This window comes from Parasteatoda tepidariorum, chromosome X1 (genome assembly GCF_043381705.1).
Source record: "Parasteatoda tepidariorum isolate YZ-2023 chromosome X1, CAS_Ptep_4.0, whole genome shotgun sequence".
Classification (NCBI taxonomy): domain Eukaryota; kingdom Metazoa; phylum Arthropoda; class Arachnida; order Araneae; family Theridiidae; genus Parasteatoda; species Parasteatoda tepidariorum.
In genome coordinates, this window is record NC_092214.1 from 65513987 (window position 1) to 65533555 (window position 19569).

Here is a 19569-nt window from a genome sequence, read left to right on the forward strand (position 1 = left end):
CAATTGTTAATAGTGTTTGCCTTTGGTACTATTTTAAATATATATATAGATAGATATATAGATATATATATGGAGAGGAGGAGGAGGTGGCCACTCATGCGTCTATTGTTGGTGCAGGGTTTTATAGTTATATGAGAATTTGGGTATCTCGGGAACTATCACCCTTATTAATATGGTTGAGAAGCCTCAGTTGAAGGGGGTCGTTCAGTAAAAGCCCGCTTCTTCAGTGATGACATTATCAGTACAAACCATCAAGAGCGTAGACGAAGACCAATTCCGATGCCACGTGGCTGTTTTAATCCGCCGCAGAGATAAGCCCACCATTTCTCGCCACCCTATCATTCGTAATGATTTCCTCTATAGCGAGGGTACTTGAAGGGTATAAAAAAAATTTTATATAACAGTTTGCGATCGAAAACTGGATAGTCTCTCATGGTTATGACAAGGGTTTTATTTGAGAGTAGCAAACAGTTCGTCAGCTGGCAAATGGTGAAGTAGGATATTTTCCACCACTCGTAGGGTTTTTGAGAGTTTTCAATAGCCACTTGTCGATCCCACTCTTAAGGTGTGATTTGAAAATCCCCGGAAAATGATGAAGGATAAAATGTTTTATTCAATTGAAATGATTGTTTATAGGCTGTTATTATAGTTGTTTTCCTAGTTGTAAAACTCGTAAAAGTTTTTTTTTTTCTTAATAGAAAAAAATCTGTTCATTTGCAATCTGGATCTGAATAAATAAAAAAAACTTTTTTCATTTTCCTCCTTTTTAAATAACAGTTGGTAAATGGCAGCTTTATGTTTTAAATAGTAAATATATTTTGCACTTTAAAAGCACTTTATTAACTGTATATTTTTTTTAAAAACTCAAGCCTAAAGCAATCACTGGAAATTTTGATGTAAAAATAAAATTTAAAGAGAAATATTGTTACATATTTATTGCATACTTTATACAGCTTAATAAAATATTTGAGTGATACTTTTTTTTAATTACTAATTATTAAAATATTTCATATTGCTTTAACTTTAAAAATAAAATCAATTATATAATCTGACAAATGTGGTTTCCACCATAGAAGCACTCGTAGGGTGTGTTTACAACTATATTTATTACATTAATAAACTGAGTGTTTATTACATTTAAACCAATACTTGCAAGCATAGATAATTTCGAACCATCTGAAAATTGTCTTTTATACGAGGTTAGTTGAATAGCGATATAATAGCTGGGCTAAACGTAAACGACATTACTTGTTAAGTTGATTAAACTGTTTTGTAAACTAATTATGGCGTTATTGAAAAAAGTCAAGCAAAATAACGGGAAAGAGGGCTTTTGGGGATCCGTGTGTATTTGAAAAATGAGTCTTGTCTATTTTTTATAAATTTATGGTGCCATCGTATAATGCAACTTAAATATCAATTCTGTATTTTGTTATATGATTTTATTTTTGTTTGTATTTATTCTTAAAATTTAAGCAAACAATAGTTTGTGTTTTTACTAATAAATGGGAATAAAATAATAGCCGCAGGAAATTAAATTCAAGCTAGTAATTATATATCCTTTTAACCTGTCATCATCCCCGTAAAGTTCCTTTAGATTCGTTTTCGAAGTATATCGCTCTTTTTTTCCTAACTGTTACAGATATTTAACATTCAGATTGCATATACTTTATTTTAAATATTTTTTTAACTGAGTTTAGTCTTGATATATAATGAGCATAACAAAGCACATACTCATGCATATCTAAAACATAACTAGAATTGTGTATACAATAATTTGACATCTCTCAGTTAGAATTAATGGAAAAATAAAACTGGAATAAAATTAGCTTTTTTAAAGATTTTTTGTATAACAGTAAGCATTTGAATGATTTATGACTCGGTATGACGCATGAAAACGTGATTGAATTGCAAAACATCATTTGATTCGAATCCAACAGTCTCTACAACTTAAACTGTTTTTTTTTTCTTTTTAAATTTGATAATTGGAATCTGAAATTGTTAAAAGAGAGAGAGAGAGAGAGTGTGTGTTTACTTAATTTTTCATCGCATCCTCTTCTCTTTTATCCCATCATTTTCAGCCACCAAGTTTAAAACATTTTTAGAATAAAAATTATTAAATCCTGCTTCAACTTAGAAAAATCTCAAATAATCCATTTATATACGCAAACAATTCGTAATCTACCAATATAATATATAACAATAAACCACCTAACCCCTTGAAATCATGCTTCCACCTTGCTTTTCCGCTGAATTGGTTGTTGATCAACAAATTATTTCATGCTGTCATTTTTTATTTTGGGTATCAAACAAATACAACTTGTGACATTTGTCAGTGCATTGATCATGAATGAACATAAATTGCATTTGCCCAACTTTGCAAAGGGCAGGAGGTACCAAAAAAAGGAAAGAAAGGACAGCTTTTTGCTCATAATTGTCGATAAGGCTGATCTCTCTGATTTCCAACAATTCGTTTGATACAAAGGATCTCTCCTCTTAGAGGAGCAGATGGCTCGTTCAACTAGATCCAGTTACTACACGGACTCCCCTTGCTTGTCACCTCAAACCCTGCTGCTCATTAGATGCCAGAAGGAAGAAACGATGGGGTGGTTCTCCCTGTACTCCATCATAAAACGCTCTATATTCACTCCACTAGCTCGAGAAAAAAATAGAATGTGGCATTAAAATTTATAACAATTGAGGTGAGTCAAGCAAACAGCCATAACCCTGAAACTGCAAAGTGAAACTATATGGGGGTACAATTGTTTCAAAAGAATACACTTGTAACTATGTCGTTTGTTCCACAGTTTTGCACTTTGTAACAAATGCGTTCTAACTATGGAAGCTTTTGTGCCACTTTTCCGTCATAATTTATTTGCTTTGTGCCTTGATATCAAAAAGGTGTAAACATTTTGAGAAATTACCTTAAATATTTCCCCCAGATGGCCTAGAGTAATTCAGGATAAAAAGGTTGCTTTTTTGCCCTTTTTGTTTATTAATTAAAATATTGCTGTTAATAGTAGTTATTAAATTTTTTACTCGTAATTAGTTTTTGAAATGGAAAAAACGTTTCTTTCTAAACTTTCTGTGTCACTTGAAACAAAAATAATTTAAAAAATGTTTTCACAATTTTGAGTTTTCATTCCATTCATCATTTTACTGAAACTTATGCTTAAATTGGGTAGATTTTGCTAGAATTTTCAATTATGATTTCTAGAAAAATTAGAAAATTATCTCCTAAATTGTTTTGATCAGGAATTATCCATTGTGCTGAAATTCATATATAGAAAAGTTGACAAAATTGTCTCTTTTTATGGAAGGAATTATGGTAATTCGAAATAATTGCTATTAAAATAACTGTTAAAATCTTCATGTTGCCATTTGAATTTATGGTGAAGAATTTGATGAATTGAAATCAATATTAAACATTTTTATTTAAAATAAATTATAAAAATGGGCATCAAATCAATCAAGAAAGGAATGTGCTTCATATTTCTCATTTTAAATACAAATATTACTAACTTGTTGATCTAAGTAGAGATCTAAATATAACAAATATTAATAAAAAGTAAGTTAAAGATTTGCTCTCAATTTTTATTATCCTCATTGTTAATTAGTAGATCTCAGTTGACATATAAGCCATCTGTGCTTTAGAACCGAACAATAAACTCTTTGGTATCACCAAATAAATATTTAAATCATGATAGACCATTTTTATTGTAAATCTTATCGTTTTCGTAATCAATTTAATCAAATAATTGATCGCGGTCGACATATAGACCAGCAAAACAATAAAGTGTTTGCCAAATAAATATTCAAATTGTGGCTTCCCTACAAAAAAAACTTTTCTTTGGTATGCCAATTATAATTATAAATCTTATTGTCTTCATTATCAATTAGTCGATCACAGTCAACGTATAGGCCAAAAGTACCTTAAAACAAGACAATTAACTCTTACGTGTTCGCCAACTAAATGGTAAATTTGTAAATTGTGGCAGACCCAAAAAACAATATTGGTTTGAAATACCAGTTTTTCTTATTGTCTTCATTATCAATTAATTCATCACTGTCAACGTATAGACCAGCAGTGGCTTAGAACAAAGCAATTAACTCTTAGTTATTCGCCAAATAAGTGTTAAATGTGCAAATTGTGGCAACCCTACAAAAACAACATTGGTTCAGTAGACTGCTCCCTCGCTAGTTTAGAGAGATAATGGTGTCGCGTGCCAGCAACCTTTATCCAGCGGCAAATCGACACCACCAACAGCCACCACCTCCACTAGTGTGCCAGTGCTTGTTACATCAGAGGCCTCCCACCCCTGCTATTCACTTTCCCTGATTTAAGCATAAGCCAAATGTTTATTTCCTCAATCAAGTCATAGAGAACATATGTGATTTTTTATGGATATATTAAGCATAGCAATTCAAGCATATATATATATAAATATATATATATATGATTAAAAATGTATCTANTATATATATATATATATATATAGTGATTTTCAATATAATTTATGTTTTAAGCATAAACAGTTTGACATAATTAGGGAGTTGTATCATGTGCTAATAGTAGAAAAGAAAGGAACACCAAGTTGCGGAAAATTGTGTTGCCAATTTTTTTTGAATAATTATGAAATATTTTATTATGTACTTTATGTCCTCAACAATACAAGTTCAGAAAATATTTAGGGAATTTGCAATTTTTAAAAAAGAAATTGAACAGAAGACATTGTTCACAAATTTATGAATAGTAATATCTGGTAAGCAATATATGCAAGGTAAAAATTTCTAAAAGAAACATTACATGCAATGTAAAAGTTTTTGAAGAGAAGGTTGCTTCATCTTAATCCAGAAAGAATAAATTTCGAAATTTTTAAAAAAAAAATCCCCTTAAAGTTTGAAATTAAATATCAAAAATTATTTTACAGAAGCTATAAAAAGTTTGATTCGGAGTATAAATAATGTCTTCAAACGGAAATAGAGCTTAATGAGGATTTATACAGTGCAAACATCTCTTCATATAAATAAAAAGAAAACTTCTAAACTTAAAACAAATCCATTTCACAACATAAATAAAATAAAATGAAAAGAGGATTTATTGAAGTCCCTATATTAATTGGATACAAAGTCGAGAATCTTGGCTTCCAAATAAAGCGTTTTCGGAAATGTTTCCTCAAATGTTTGATGAGCAACTCGCACATCTAACTCAAACGAAACAAAAAAAAATAATAAACATAAAAAAGCAAAAAGCAACAGCAGCGTCGGTCGAAACGCCAAAACCAGGCTCTGCTTATTGAAGTGAAACCGAGACGATATTCTTTTTACAAAAAGATTCACAGTGAGCCGTTTTTGAGATAGTTGTTTGAGAAGTGGGTAGAATGTCCCTAGTGATTTGCTTTCTCACTCCTTTCTGTCCCTAAAGGACACTGTCAAGTAGAATGCTAGAGGATGGGGTACAGGTTGGGCGGGGAAGTCCGGTGCGAGCAAAATAGACATCTTTCGGAATTTGTTTCTTTTGGTTCCTTCCCTTACGAGCATCACGTGAGCTTGGAACGCTTGCCTCGTGACTTAGGAAAGCGGAATTCGGACAAACGTTGCTTCCTACTTTACTCATACCAATTGTTCGAGAGAGGAATTTCTGGTACAAGTCGAAATTTTTAAAAGAATAAAGTATTTACGTTCGAGTTTATCGCTAGTTTATAAAATGATTTGACTGTAATTTAACCTGTTAAGAAACGTTAACTTTGTGTTTGCTTTAGATTAGAATTAATGTTTCAAAATGAGCAAAAGACTAATTTATGAACTAGTTGTTTTTAATGAATCATTAATAAATAATTTATCAGACTGATATAATTTTTCTATACAAGTGCGCTTATGGCTGCTGTTGGATAAATATCTGGTCACTTTACTGTTAGATCATCATCACTATCCGGGTTAATATTTTTATAATATCGAAACCAGATCAATTTAAATAATGTTACTCACGAAAATAAAGTTTTTTTCAAGTCATTCCTACTTTACTCATATCAATTGTTTGTAAGGAATTTCTGGTACAAGTCAAAGTTTTTAAATGAATGAAAGTATTTAGGATCTGGTTTATAGCTTGCTTATAAAATGATTTAACTGTAATTCAGCCTGTTAAGAAACGCTAACTTTGTGTTTGGTTCAGATTAGAATTAATGTTTAAAAACGAGCAAAATGCTTTTACCATAACAATTAATTATTTTTTTAAAAAAAAACTTTTGTTTTTAATTTACTGAAAATTTTTGTTTTAATAAACATGTTTTTAACCTAAAATAAATAAAAGAAAAAATGGCATTTTACATTCATGGTATTCAATAATTACTATGTAGCATGTATTTCGGATTAAAAAGCATTATAGTGTGCTAGGTATTACCTCTAGCAGTCAGACAAGTATTAAGGGGGTAATATCTAGTTAATACAATAGAAATATATAGTGTGCTTTATGCGTACATAATTAATTAAAGGCAATGACTTTATAATAGTGAGAATATTTAGTGCGAGCTAGGTAGTATCTAGTTAGTTTTTGGTGATATTTAGTTAGTAATAAGTAATATCTATAGGGTATCAGGTAGTATCGAGACAGTATTAAGGGGGTAATATCTAGTTAATACTATAGAAATATGTAGTAAATTTTATGTGTACCCAATTAATTAATGGTAATGACTTTATAATAGTGAGAATACTTAGTGAGAGCTAGGTAGTATCTAGTTAGTTTTTGGAAATATTTAGTTAGTAATAAGCAATATCTCAAGGGTATCAGATAGTATCAAGAGAGTGTTAGGTATTTAAAGCAATAATTAGTGTTATCCCTTCAATATTATATTACTGCTATGATATAAAGGTAATTAGGAAATAATCAGAAACAATGGTTTAAGAAATTACTGCTTCAATTTTTGCTTTGTTTCACTGTATACACTAGAGTGCAAAAGGTTTTGGTCCATCTGTGTGGTAGGCATTTTGGCCTTTATGTGCTTTTTTCTGTAGAGTTCTTAATCAAGCCAACATATATACTGCACTTGATTTCGCATTTCTTTATCAACATGCTATTTATTCGCAAATGTAACCCTCTTCCGATAAAATTTGAATATTTGCACGCAGCTCAGCTGAATAGTCCTTTTTTTTAAAAATTTCGAGTCACGTAAGAACTGATTTTAAGAAAACAATTGTTAATATTAAATTAACAGAATGCGTATAAAATTTCAATTAAGACTCAGCAAATAAATCTGCAAATACTATACTTATTAGTTTAAATTGTATTTTAGCTAAATATTATATTATGAGCAAAGAAATTCATCCAATACTTATTATGATGCATAAAAAACACAATTAGTTTAATATATGATTGATATGAAATTTGTATTTTATTTAAATTGATTTCTAAAGCACTTACTTTCTAGTTGATAAGTATACTATGAAAGTTTACAAATGAATTATACATTATTTTACTGCATTTTAAGTCAGCAATCCTTAATATTGAGTTCGACCATAGACTTTTGCACGCTAGTGTAGGATAATTGAAGAACCTATAAAACGAGACTTTAATTGATGTTTTATTCCATTTTTAAAAAGATTAGACTATTTTTGAATGATATAAGCCTGAAAACAAACAGTTGTGTTAACTTTCAAAGTGTATTAGATCGATTTCTTATACATTTATTAAACTTAAATTGGATCCAACTATAATATCAATACTACTAATTTACAGTTTTTCTACATTTTAGTAACAATTCCAGAGACTTTAAAGTTTCCATTGATTTACTGGTGTTATCACAAAAGACTTTTGAACAGAATTTTACGCACTATTCTTTTTTTTTATTTTTTATTTTGGCGACAATTGGAAAACAGGTTTAAAATCCCTCGAAAAAGGGATGCCAATTAGATGGGAATTTTAATAAATTGTAGAAAATATGACTCGATAATGAGAGGGCGATTATTTTGGAAAGAAGGGTAAAAAAAGAGGCCAGGAACCGACATTATTTTCCCATAAAATAATTTAATGAGGATAGAACGTCTTCGGAGGAAAGTAGAATGGGTGTTCTGCTCTGGAAGGTCTCTGGGAGTTGCCGATAAGAGCCTCCCACACCACCCCCACATCCAACAGCGCCAAGGCACCGTGACTGCTCAACAAATGAATTTTAGTCAACCTTCGATAGCAATTAGGGGGAAGTATTGTAAAAAGAAAAAGCGTCGCGCTGCATCACCGTAAAGAAGCTAAAGTTAGATCGAAATTCCCCAACTCGACCACCGCACCAGCAGTGGGGGTGTGTCAATCTTCGGGGCCCTCGTGGGACGGAAATCGGTATCTTTGCGGGACCAAACTTCTGGCCTGGGCCCGTACCCGTGAAGCGTGACCACAGTGAGAGGTGGGAAAGAGGCCAAAATGCACTCCTGAATGCCCGAGATAGTGTCTTTTGGCTTAGGGTGCATCCTCAACTTTTGCAGCTACCGCCCTCCCTCAATGGTTACGCTCAGTACCTGAAGGGATAGGGAGGGCGCATGTTCGCCGCCCCAGTCGATATACACGGCCGGATAAAATATGATACCTTGGGGAAATCTAAGCTCTGCCTGTTTATTTTGCCAATAAGTTTTGGCTGCCAGAACTACGACTCTAACTTAAGAAGTTCTTCGAATTTGTTAACACTTCAGCTTTAGAATACAGTTTGAAAAATAAAAAAAAATCCACCTATTTTTATTTTTTGGTCTCATTTTAAGGTTTATTTCTATGTCTTTATCTTTGAGCTGATAAATTGGTTCTGAATAATACTTTTGAAGAACTTCTAGTGAGTGTGACTTTTTCCTTTCCCTCCCTTCCATTTTTTTTTTAGCGGCAGTAAAACAAAAACGTAACGAATCTGATTGAGACTGAAATTGAAACTGTTTTTTTTCCATTCCTTTATTTTTATTATCATATAAATATGAAAATTTTTATGAAGTTTGAGAATTTTAAAAAAGAAAATTTAAAAAAATTTTAATTTTACTTCAAGATGGAAAACACAATAGATTAAAAATAATTTTTAAGCCATTTTATATTTTATTCTATGCACACTTTTAACAAATCAGGTTAATTCAATTTCAAATACTACTTTTGCTGACAAATTGGATTTGATTTGGGAGACATTTTGGCTTATAAACCACGAACTAAACCTCTTAAGGAGACGGCATTAATCCAATTTATTGAACATTCAGAAAGCTAGATTACAGGCGCCACCATTTAATTCCCAGCTAAGATACATAGCAAATATCTTCAAAATATCTATACCACGACGAAATAATATATTCAAAGCAGATTTTTATATACACGAGGCTTGTTTTTATTTTCCACTCACAAGTCATTTGGGCAAAGTACAGTTGTCTCAATGGTCTAGAAAGGAACGCAATAAGGAAAGGACTATCTGGACAATCAAGCCCTTTCCTCCTGCGAATATGTCTCTGAGGAATCGATCTTCTCTTAGCTGTTAGGTCACCATATTGTCCACACTCCCTGAAAGCCGCTATCACTCGGTCCTTCTACACTCGCTTAGGGGTTATTTCTGCATTGAAAATGGATTCGCTCCAGACCTTGGTTGTTGAGAATGTTAAGCTTAAGATGGTCATTTCTCCCCTTGGACCAGCATTTAATTGCTTTAGTTTGAAGTAGCAGAGATTGAATCATTGGGAATAAAAATGTCTGTGGCGGATTTGAATGGGTTTAAACTAGACTGAATTGCTTTATCAAATAGGGTTATTTGTCTGGAACTTGTCTGAGGGTTGTTTTGAATATGTCTTTAAAGTTTGTATTGTAGTTTGGGGGAAGAAAAACAAAACAGCTGGATGTCAGCGTGATATTTTAATTCCATTTATTTTCTTCACTTGATAATATTATTCCAAATATATCTCCACGCATTGCTTTATATTTGCGATGCATTACTTTATTGTTAAGAAATTTTTTTTTTCAGTCTTTGCAATATAATAACTCAAACCAGTCATAAATTGATTTTCTGAAAATCATAAAATACTATAAAAATATATGTACTTTGAAGTTTTTTTGTATGTTTGGGGCAAGAAGAACAAATTAGCTGGATATCAGTATGATATTTTAGTTCCCTTTATTTTTCCTTAATTTATAATATAATTATAATACTATTCCTGATATATTTCTATGCATTAATTTACATTTGCGATATATTTCTTCATTGTTTAAGAAGCTTTCCTTAATTTGTTTGCAAGTCTATATAATGATTAAAGTCAGCCATAAATTGATTGTAAAAATTATAAAATATTAAAAAAATATAGATGCCTATGTATATATTAATTTTCTTTTAGAAATATAACTACAGAATTCAAATGCATATTTAGACAGTTGTTTTATTTAACTTATGAAAGAAGTTAACAAGAGATAGGAGAAAGAGATTAAATAATGAATTCTCAATAATGTTATTATCATTGTTTAAAATTTTATGAATATATATGTATCTTAAAAATTCAAGAACTGAAAATCTTTTTACATAAAGGATTTAAAAAAACCTTTTAGATGAATAGGATGTGTTTTTTATTAATTTTTAATCCCAGTCAAACTAATAGTCATAGAAATTAAGGAAATAGTTAAATTTTTTGAATTAGATCAGTTTAAATTTAACTAATTCAACTGTTTAAATGTGATTTAAATTCATTCGATACCCATAAAATGTTACTCTACAAGTATAGGCACATTTAAAAAAAGATTCATTCTTGTCTAGTTAAAGAATTTTGAGAAGTGCTTAATTAATTTCAAATATATTTAAAGTATATATATATATAAATATTTTCAATACCATACTTTTAAAAATGCAAGCTATTGTGTAAAGGATTTCAAAATTAAAAGAACTATTAAGTATCATAATGTGCTGATTATATATCGTAAAAATCAGACAATAAATATTTTGCTTTATATGTAATTTTTTACTGTAATACGTTTGAAATTAACTTAACTAAGCAAATGAAATAAATTATAAATATAATACAAATTGCAAAAATTTAGTGTCATTAAATGTAATCTCAATCACTGACATATTTTTTTTCTGATATACCCTGGTTATCTATAAGTAACTTATTTTTAGATTATTAGACATTGCATCAATAATAATTATTTATCTTTACTTCCTAGTCGAAGAAGCTTTGAATTTTAAGTTATAAATTGTAATTGTTAAAATACTTTAACTCCTATCTTAAAGTAGTTACTTTGAAAGGAAAAATTTGAAAAATAGAATTTTCACAAAGTATTCAATAGTAGAATTTTATATATTAGTATTCAAGTTAATATGAATGAAATATATATTACGATCTGTGTTCAAGTTAATATGAATTAAAAGTTACACACAAAGTATTTTATTTTTGTCACAGTAATTTTTTTTTTTAAAAATTAAACTGAAATTTCCAAGTCTCGTTCTCTTTATACCTATGCATGCTGTTTATACCAACGAACAGAAAGATAAGAGATTTACTTAAAAAATTTTAAAAAGACAAAATCTTTGAAAACTATCTAACAATGAACATAAAATTACAATAAATAATTTTCAAAAAATTTATTCTTTTAAGTGTGATTTCCATTTTCTTTTCTGGGAATTATCATGATTAAAGAGCAAGACAACTAAACTAAAGTCCTCTTTTAGTTGTCTAATGCTTAACATTTGTTCTCTTTATACCTATACATGCTATTTATTTCAACGAGCAGTAAGGTAAAAGATTTACCTAAAAAATTTTAAACAATACTTTAAAAAGAACAAAAACTTTTAAAATATCTAAAAATGAACATAAAATTATAATAAATAATTTTTTAAAAAAATATTCTTTTAAGTGTGATTCTCATTGGCCTTTTTGGGGATTATCATGATTAAAGAGTAAGATAATTAAATTAAGGTTCTTTTTTAGTTGTCTAATGCAAAAACAATGGACAATCAAAGCAGTCTGTAATAAATGAAATAAATAAAAAACAAAATGTTATTATTTTGATTTTATTTATTTATTGTACGAAATGTAAATATCTTGTAACCATTTCCTTATGATTAATCATTTAAAGTTTTAAAACCTTGACACATCAAACATTGACATTTGCCAAATAAAGAATCTGTGATTTCCATTTTTAAACAAATTTAAAGCAACTTTAATGCTTACTGCATAAACATAACATATCCTGAATTAACTTAAAATGCATCAAAACTATCATGCACCTATCTCATACGTATACTAGTTTTGATATTGGTGATGTCGCGTCATAATTTCATTTCAGGAAACAAAAAATAAACAAAATTTTCCCTATTTATTAACTCTTTTTTCACTATACTGATTTCAAAGGGGTTATTAAATGCTCCTTTATGAATAAAACCCACATTATACAGTCACAAATACAGTTCTCGTAAAACATGCACTTCAACAAGCTTGCTGATGCTAGACACGGTTTTCATTTTGAAGGAAACTTAATGAAGCTTTAATGAGGATTGCATGATTAAAAAATTAATTAGCATTAACTTAAAAATACTAAATTCAGTTCATTGCCTAATATGATGTAAGCGCCATAATTTCGTTTCAAAGGACAAAAGAGAAACGAAATTTCTCTTAGCTATTTACTCAATCCTTACAATGCAGATTACATAGGGGTTATTAAACGCTCCTTCATGAACATAACCTGCATTATGCATTCACAAATCTAATTCTCGTACAGCATACACTTCAACAAACTTGTTGCTTAGTATGTGTCTAACTATTATTAAAAAGTGAAGTGTTACTATTTCCATTTTTTTCTCGTATAAAATGTAAATATTGCGTAATAACATTCTTATGATGCAACATTTAAAATTCTGAAGAATTATCATGCTTTATATAGAACAAAACAATCATTGACCATTGCTAGACACGATTTTCACGTTGAAAAAATTAAATGAAGCTTTAATGGTGATTGCATAGTCCCAAAATAATTAGGATTAACTTCAAAACATAAAATTCAATTCATTGCCTAATATGATGTAAGCGCCATAATTCCGTTTCAAAAGACAAAAGAAAAACGGAATTTTCCTTAGCTATTTACTCATTCCTTTCTGTACTGATTACAAGGGGGTTATTAAACGCTCCTTCATGAATATAACCTGCATTATACATTCACGAATCCTAGTACAGCATACACTTCAACAAGCTCCATTGTGTCGGATCCTAAATCAGGATTTAAGCAAAGAGAACGGGGAGAATTTTTGTCGAAGAAACTGTCATACGAACATGGGTACTCCGGGCTGCTTTTCAATATTTAAGGATTCAGGTTCCCCTACCTCCCATACCTATGGTGGTCACTCCACAAGCAATGAAAATTAAATATGAATAATGGAAAAGCCTCGTGTGGAGATAAACACGATCTCTCTAGGACTAACTCTTGACCCTCGATGCACGGTGGGAGAACTGTTTCAACCAATCCCAGTCCAGAGACCGCCTCCCAGAGGTATTGTTGGAGGAGAATGATAGATCTATATCTTCCTCTTGCTACATTTCCACCAAGACTACGCTTTCCATAGCCTGTGCCAACTCTCTTGGTTTGTTTGCTGCTTCAATTTCTTTTTCTTTTTATATTTTGCTCGTTATTTTCCTTTTATAAAGTGGTCCATCAAAAAAGCACAGTAATGCCATGTATAGTTTGACTACAACTTAAATAACGTCCTTTTTTCTGAGCTTGTGGTTACTTTTTAAATGCTATTAAATATTTATTGGAAATATTTCGATCTTTTTTTCTTTTTTCCTTACCATTTTTGAGTGAAGCATGGAGTTGAAAATAAATTTAAATTTTCTTTTCGTTTGTCTACTGAGAAAGATTAAAGTTAAAATATAACATGTTTTATAGGAGCAGGATTTCATTTTTATTGATTTTCAAGGTTGATTTTCCATAAGAATAATAAACTGCATTTTAAGAATTTTCAGTCCAAAATTACGGTAAAATAACCGTCAGAAGTCTGTCCATCCGATTAACCATAAGGTTTATGGTTAGGAACATTTTTTTACCTTTACGGTTTTGAAAAAGTTTACAACTGGTAAAGTTAAGAATACTATACGGTTTTGTAACTATTTGCACTAGTATAGTTTCTAAACCATAAAGATCGTATTTAAACAGACATTAGAGCTCTATGAATGCTGCGCCATTTATGAGTGAAGGATAGTTTCTTATTCTAACAGTCTAGGGTCACCGATTCAAGAGTGTAGGACGCTAGAAACCTTTCATATATTGAATGGAAGAAATATTGTGGTATCAGCGCTAGGATTTGAGCCCCTATTCAACCGGTCATGAGATTGAAAGATTAGCAATCTCATCTAGTGTTTACCCAGTTGAACGGAACAAAATATCTTTCTAAGATGGACCTAGTTGGCGAGGATAGAATTCTGGGTTTTAAACCGCATTAAGTAAAAATAACCAATAAACATTTTTCTTACACTTAACAGTACAGTTTAAATATAATCTTTTGTATAGTTATTTGATGGTCTTGGTTGAATACGGTAAAATAAAAACGATTAAATTGCCATTTAACAATTTTTACTGAAATTTTTTTAACATTGTAACTAATTTCAGCCATTTTCTTAGTATGAAAAGTGTAATTTTTCAAAAAATGAGAGACATGATAAGCATCAGCTATTACAAAACCATATTTATAAAAAGTCATAATTAGGATCAATCAGTAATTTTAAGAAATACGTTAATTTTATCTTAAATTTGAATTTATAGAAAATACTTTATCCAAGTAAATAAATATCTCGTACAAATATTTATAAAGAAGGAAAAAATATTACGTTAACAATGCACAAAATTTTTAAAGCTATTTATTTGTTTAATATTCAAAACAATCAAACTCCTTTCTAAAATGCCAAAATTCTCACTTTTCTTTAGAAAATATAAATACATATAAATCGGAAACATTTTTGTAACATTTTTTCAAAACCTCAAAGAATAAATAAGGTATTTCGTTCTTGATTTACATTCGTATTTCAATTATATTACTTATTTCATTCGCCTTGCTAAAGTCAATATAAAAAGCTTAAAAACAATTTGATTAAAAAATCTATGTTGATCATATTCTAGGATGGACTCTTTACTAAGCATTTGTAAATAGATTAAGTTAATGCTTCAACGTGTAACTTTAAGTTACTTTCTTAAAGGAATATAAATGATTAGGAAAAGTGGCAGAAGGTTAGCAAGTATCCGATTTTTCGGTGATTAATAAGCATAATATACATAGTCGTGTTCTTTATTATTCTTAAATTTTGTAGCAACACTTTTATTTAAACACAAAAAAGAGTTACTATTTGTCAATGTCACATTATATAAAGGCTTTTGAATATAAAGCATGCATGCGAGCAAACAGAGTGCTTCGACTATAGTTTAACGAAGTTGTTTTCCAGAAAGTAACATTTACAAAATAGTTTTATGGATTTGCGTCAATCGTAAAATCTTGAAGCGAAAGTAATTTTAAAAAGTTAGCTTAGCACACTATTTTTGTCTTAATTTTCTTAAAGTTAAAATTAAATATTTATTTATTATTAGAATATTCGAATAATAACAAAATTTAAAAATGAAAGGCATATACGCGAAAGAAAATAAAACACCACGACTGTTTTTTTTTAATACTACTGGTAAGTGAATACTAACCAGTAGAAAGTAATAATAACGGAACAATTTTGCTGGTTTACTTTAATCGTGAAATCTTAAAACGAAAAAAATTAGCAGTGATATTTTTATCTTAAATTTTTGAAAAGATAATTTTTTTAAAAAAGTAAAGTAAGTAATGTGCACATTTTTTAATGAAAAGCTCTAATTCAATGAATAGCGACAAGATTTTAAAATGAATGGCATATACAAGTACAAAAATAGATAGCTTCGACTGTAGGTTAAAGTTGTTTTCCTGGATGAATGCTAACGAGTAGGAAAAGTAACATTTACAGAACAGATTTGTGCGGTTTTATCGCTTTTACCATACTTTACCATCCGTCGCGCGTCATATAAATATTTGTAATATCGTTTTTGCCATACTTGTTTTTGCCTTATTGTACTATAATTAAGTGTCATGATCATTCATCAATTACTGTTAATAATTACAATCACTTTTATATTACATTAATTACAATTTAAACAATTTAACGCAAAAAATAAATTTCAATGTTTTCAAGCATAGAAAATTTAAAAGTACAATCATAAATAAACATCATAACCTTTATGATTAAAACCTGATAAAATTAACTTTACATCGGTTCATAAGAGATTCATGCAAAAAGGCGTATAAAATATTAAAACCTAAAAAAAAAAAGATCGTCATTAAACTATATACGAAATTATAAACATAGATTTATTACACAAATAAAACTAAAGATTAGATATAAATCAAAGTAATCTGACATTATTAGTTATTTAATAACTTCTTTATTCGTAACGTATTAAATGAAAATTTATTATGATCCCAAAAATCAACACCTCTATGGGTATTTGAAAGATCAATGAAGCACCTGTGTTTATACAACCAATGAGTTTTACCATTTAAGGGAGCAAAGTAATGAAAAATGTTTGGACACTATCCCATTGTTGGGGTCGACTCCATAAAAATCATACAACTTCATCAAATGAGTTGAACCCTTTGTTTGCAAAGGGAACTCTCTTCCTAAATTTTACTATCTCCAAGCAACCATTTTACACCCGGTAGCAGTCAATCGCTTACCGCCTAAGTACAAAGCACAGATGTCCTGGCTACTTTAACATTATTCTCCTTGCACCACCCCCATTGCGCAAACATGTTAGGTCCTAGCAAACCACTAAAACTCACCCACTCCGTACGCGCACCCCCCTTTCAGTTGCTATGTTTTTATTTTATTTTGGTTCCGGACCCTCTATTCCGTCTTTAATCCGTGTAATGAGAGAATCAGGCTGGTTTAGGGGTGCGTGACAGGCTTTTAGCGACGGCGAATCTGATTCCCCTGCTTTGCTCGCCAACTTGATTTCAACTAAAGCCTTCTTCTTGTTTGAACAGTTTCACTTTAAAACTCGAGAAGGAAGTTAAGGCCTAATATCCTTTTCATTGTATCCTAAGCTCGTTTTAGAATGTTATTTTGTTTTTACTCGGAGGGGAATTGATTGATAGTTTGTTTGTATTTTTTAATGAGATTGTAATTACAAAAGATTACAAATTTTTCAATGCAGGTTTCATTGTTTTTATTTTATAATCTTTAATTAAAATATATTATATTTTTTTTTAAAAAAAAAATCCACTTTATCAATTTTTTCTCTCCTCCAATCTTTACTTTAAAAAAATCTAATCTAATATTTTTAATTAAATCATGATAAGTTTTGAAAAACAGTGAAATTTTTGAAAAAATTGATATTAGTTTAAAATTTCAAAAAAAATCTAGTTTTAATGCAAAGCAAGTATTTAGAAAACAATTTCAAATTTTTCAAGTCATTTCGACCCAAATTGAAAAAAAAAAAGAGATTCAATAGTTTATAATTAGTGGTCTAAAGTAAATATTTCTGATAGTTGGTGTAATTTGGTTCTAAACGTAACGATGACACCTGAGAATACTTTATTTCCACCCTGTATATTTTACGGTATATTTGATTATTAGCTCCACCAGATTGACCACATCCGGCAGTAATTAAAGTAGTAGAGATGGTTTGAAGAAACAAATTGTTTTTACAAATTCCGATCTGTCAAAGTAAATATCTGTGAATTGTGTGATACGTATCTAGATCTCAGACCTGGCCAGCTTCATACCTAAAATTATAGTGGAACTATAATGTTTAAAAGTTTCTAAAAGCCTCACAAAGCATTTGCCAACACCTTTTATATTTTTCCAGGTTGTTGTCAACCTGCCCAAACATCTGACTAATTTTATTACCTTCTTGTATGATTTAAGGGTTTTGCAAAAACCTTGCATAGCCCACAACTCAAAATATAATTTAAAAGCTTTATATTAGTATGGCTCTAAGCAGCTGATATTGTTTTATTGCTACACTAAGAAAAAAATACGGTCAAAACTACCAGAATGTGGTAAAATTTCCCGCGTTACTGACTCTATGGGAACACCAACATAGCTCAGTAGTTTTTATCGAAGTGCTTTGGTATTGATTTTGGCAAAATTAAAATATATGGTTTTAAAATATGTGATAAAATTTGGTAAATATGGTAAAATTTGATAATTTTTAACGTTATACTTTAAAGAATGGTATAAGAACCATTTATTTCGGTTAATTTATTTTTCAGTTCTGTATTTATTACTATATGTGTGGTAATAGGAGCTATAATTTTTAAAATCAGAATTTTGTGTAAAGCGTTACTATATGAGCAAAGAAATTACCAAATCAATAGTTTAAAAGTCGTATATTTTTTTTTATTACCAGAATTATGTTGTTGTTTTTTTTACCGGAAATGTCATTACCATACAGTACTGTAATTTTATCAGAAATTTTTCACCTTGTACTCTGTATATTTGAATTTGAATTGTATTATCTGTATATTTGAATTTGAAATTTACATTATTACTCTATATTATAATATACTGTGTACACGTTACAAAAAATAAGACAAATTTTGATTCCATTGAATGTAAAATCATTGCTTGAATAAATCCGCCAAATGAGCACTGACTCAAACGATATGGAAGGCCAATCTATTGAATTTATTGTAGTAGGTGAGATGGGTCAGGATCGACAGATGGGACAACCAGGGTTTAACTATCCATCCATAAAGTATGGTTTCCCTTTGTAGGGCGTGCCCCCGCATAGTGCACGAGCCCCTCACCCATCGTGTTGTTCCACCTCGACAATAACACACGCCCGAATTCAATAGCAACATACAGGGAGCCCCACTTTTTTTTTTCCTAGTATCCCTACCAACTTATGCCATTAATACGCAGACGGAGTTTCTCCGCAAAAAGGCAGTCGGTAAGCACTTGTGTATCAGACTAATTGGATGAAAACCACTGTGGCATATGGCACACCTAGCACAGGTTAGTTTGGTTGATTATAGTATGGCGATGAACTTCATTATATTCGATTGGTGGGGGATAAGTTGAATTATTAGGAAAGTCAATTACCTAAGCTGAAAAATAGTGTTTGTTCAATAAATGCATTAAAAAAATGGGAGGGGGGAGTACTAACAGCAAGTTGCGCTGGCAGGTGTAGAGTACAGATTAGAAAAGTCAAGCGTAAATGGTTTTTATTACCTTACCAAAGATATTCTATAACATCTAGACTACAGTGTTGTAATCTGAAAACCTTGTCTTTGAGTGTTATAAAAATAAATGTAATTAAACAAAATTCACTGTTAAAATAAAATTATGGTGCAAATAATTTAGCAATTTATTTTATTATAATAAAATATCTAAATATTAATAGAAATTTGTAATTTTTCTTATAATCGCCGTTGAGCAGCTGACCTGATTTTGAGACAGCGACTACTAATGTTCAACTCCGCAACCTTATAATTTTGAACCCAATCCGGAAGACAAGGGAACTCCGGAATCAAGTAGTGGGCGAAATTTGCCTTCGTGGGGATCTCTTTTTTTTTTTTTTTTTTT

General features: G+C 30.1%; 1 protein-coding gene across 2 annotated transcripts in view; it reads left to right on the top strand.

Annotated features, from left to right (window-relative positions):
* LOC107437109 (EBF transcription factor knot) overlaps window positions 1-19569 on the top strand; it is a 220687-nt gene that overhangs the window by 76697 nt on the left and 124421 nt on the right. The gene's annotated exons all lie outside the window — the stretch shown is intronic.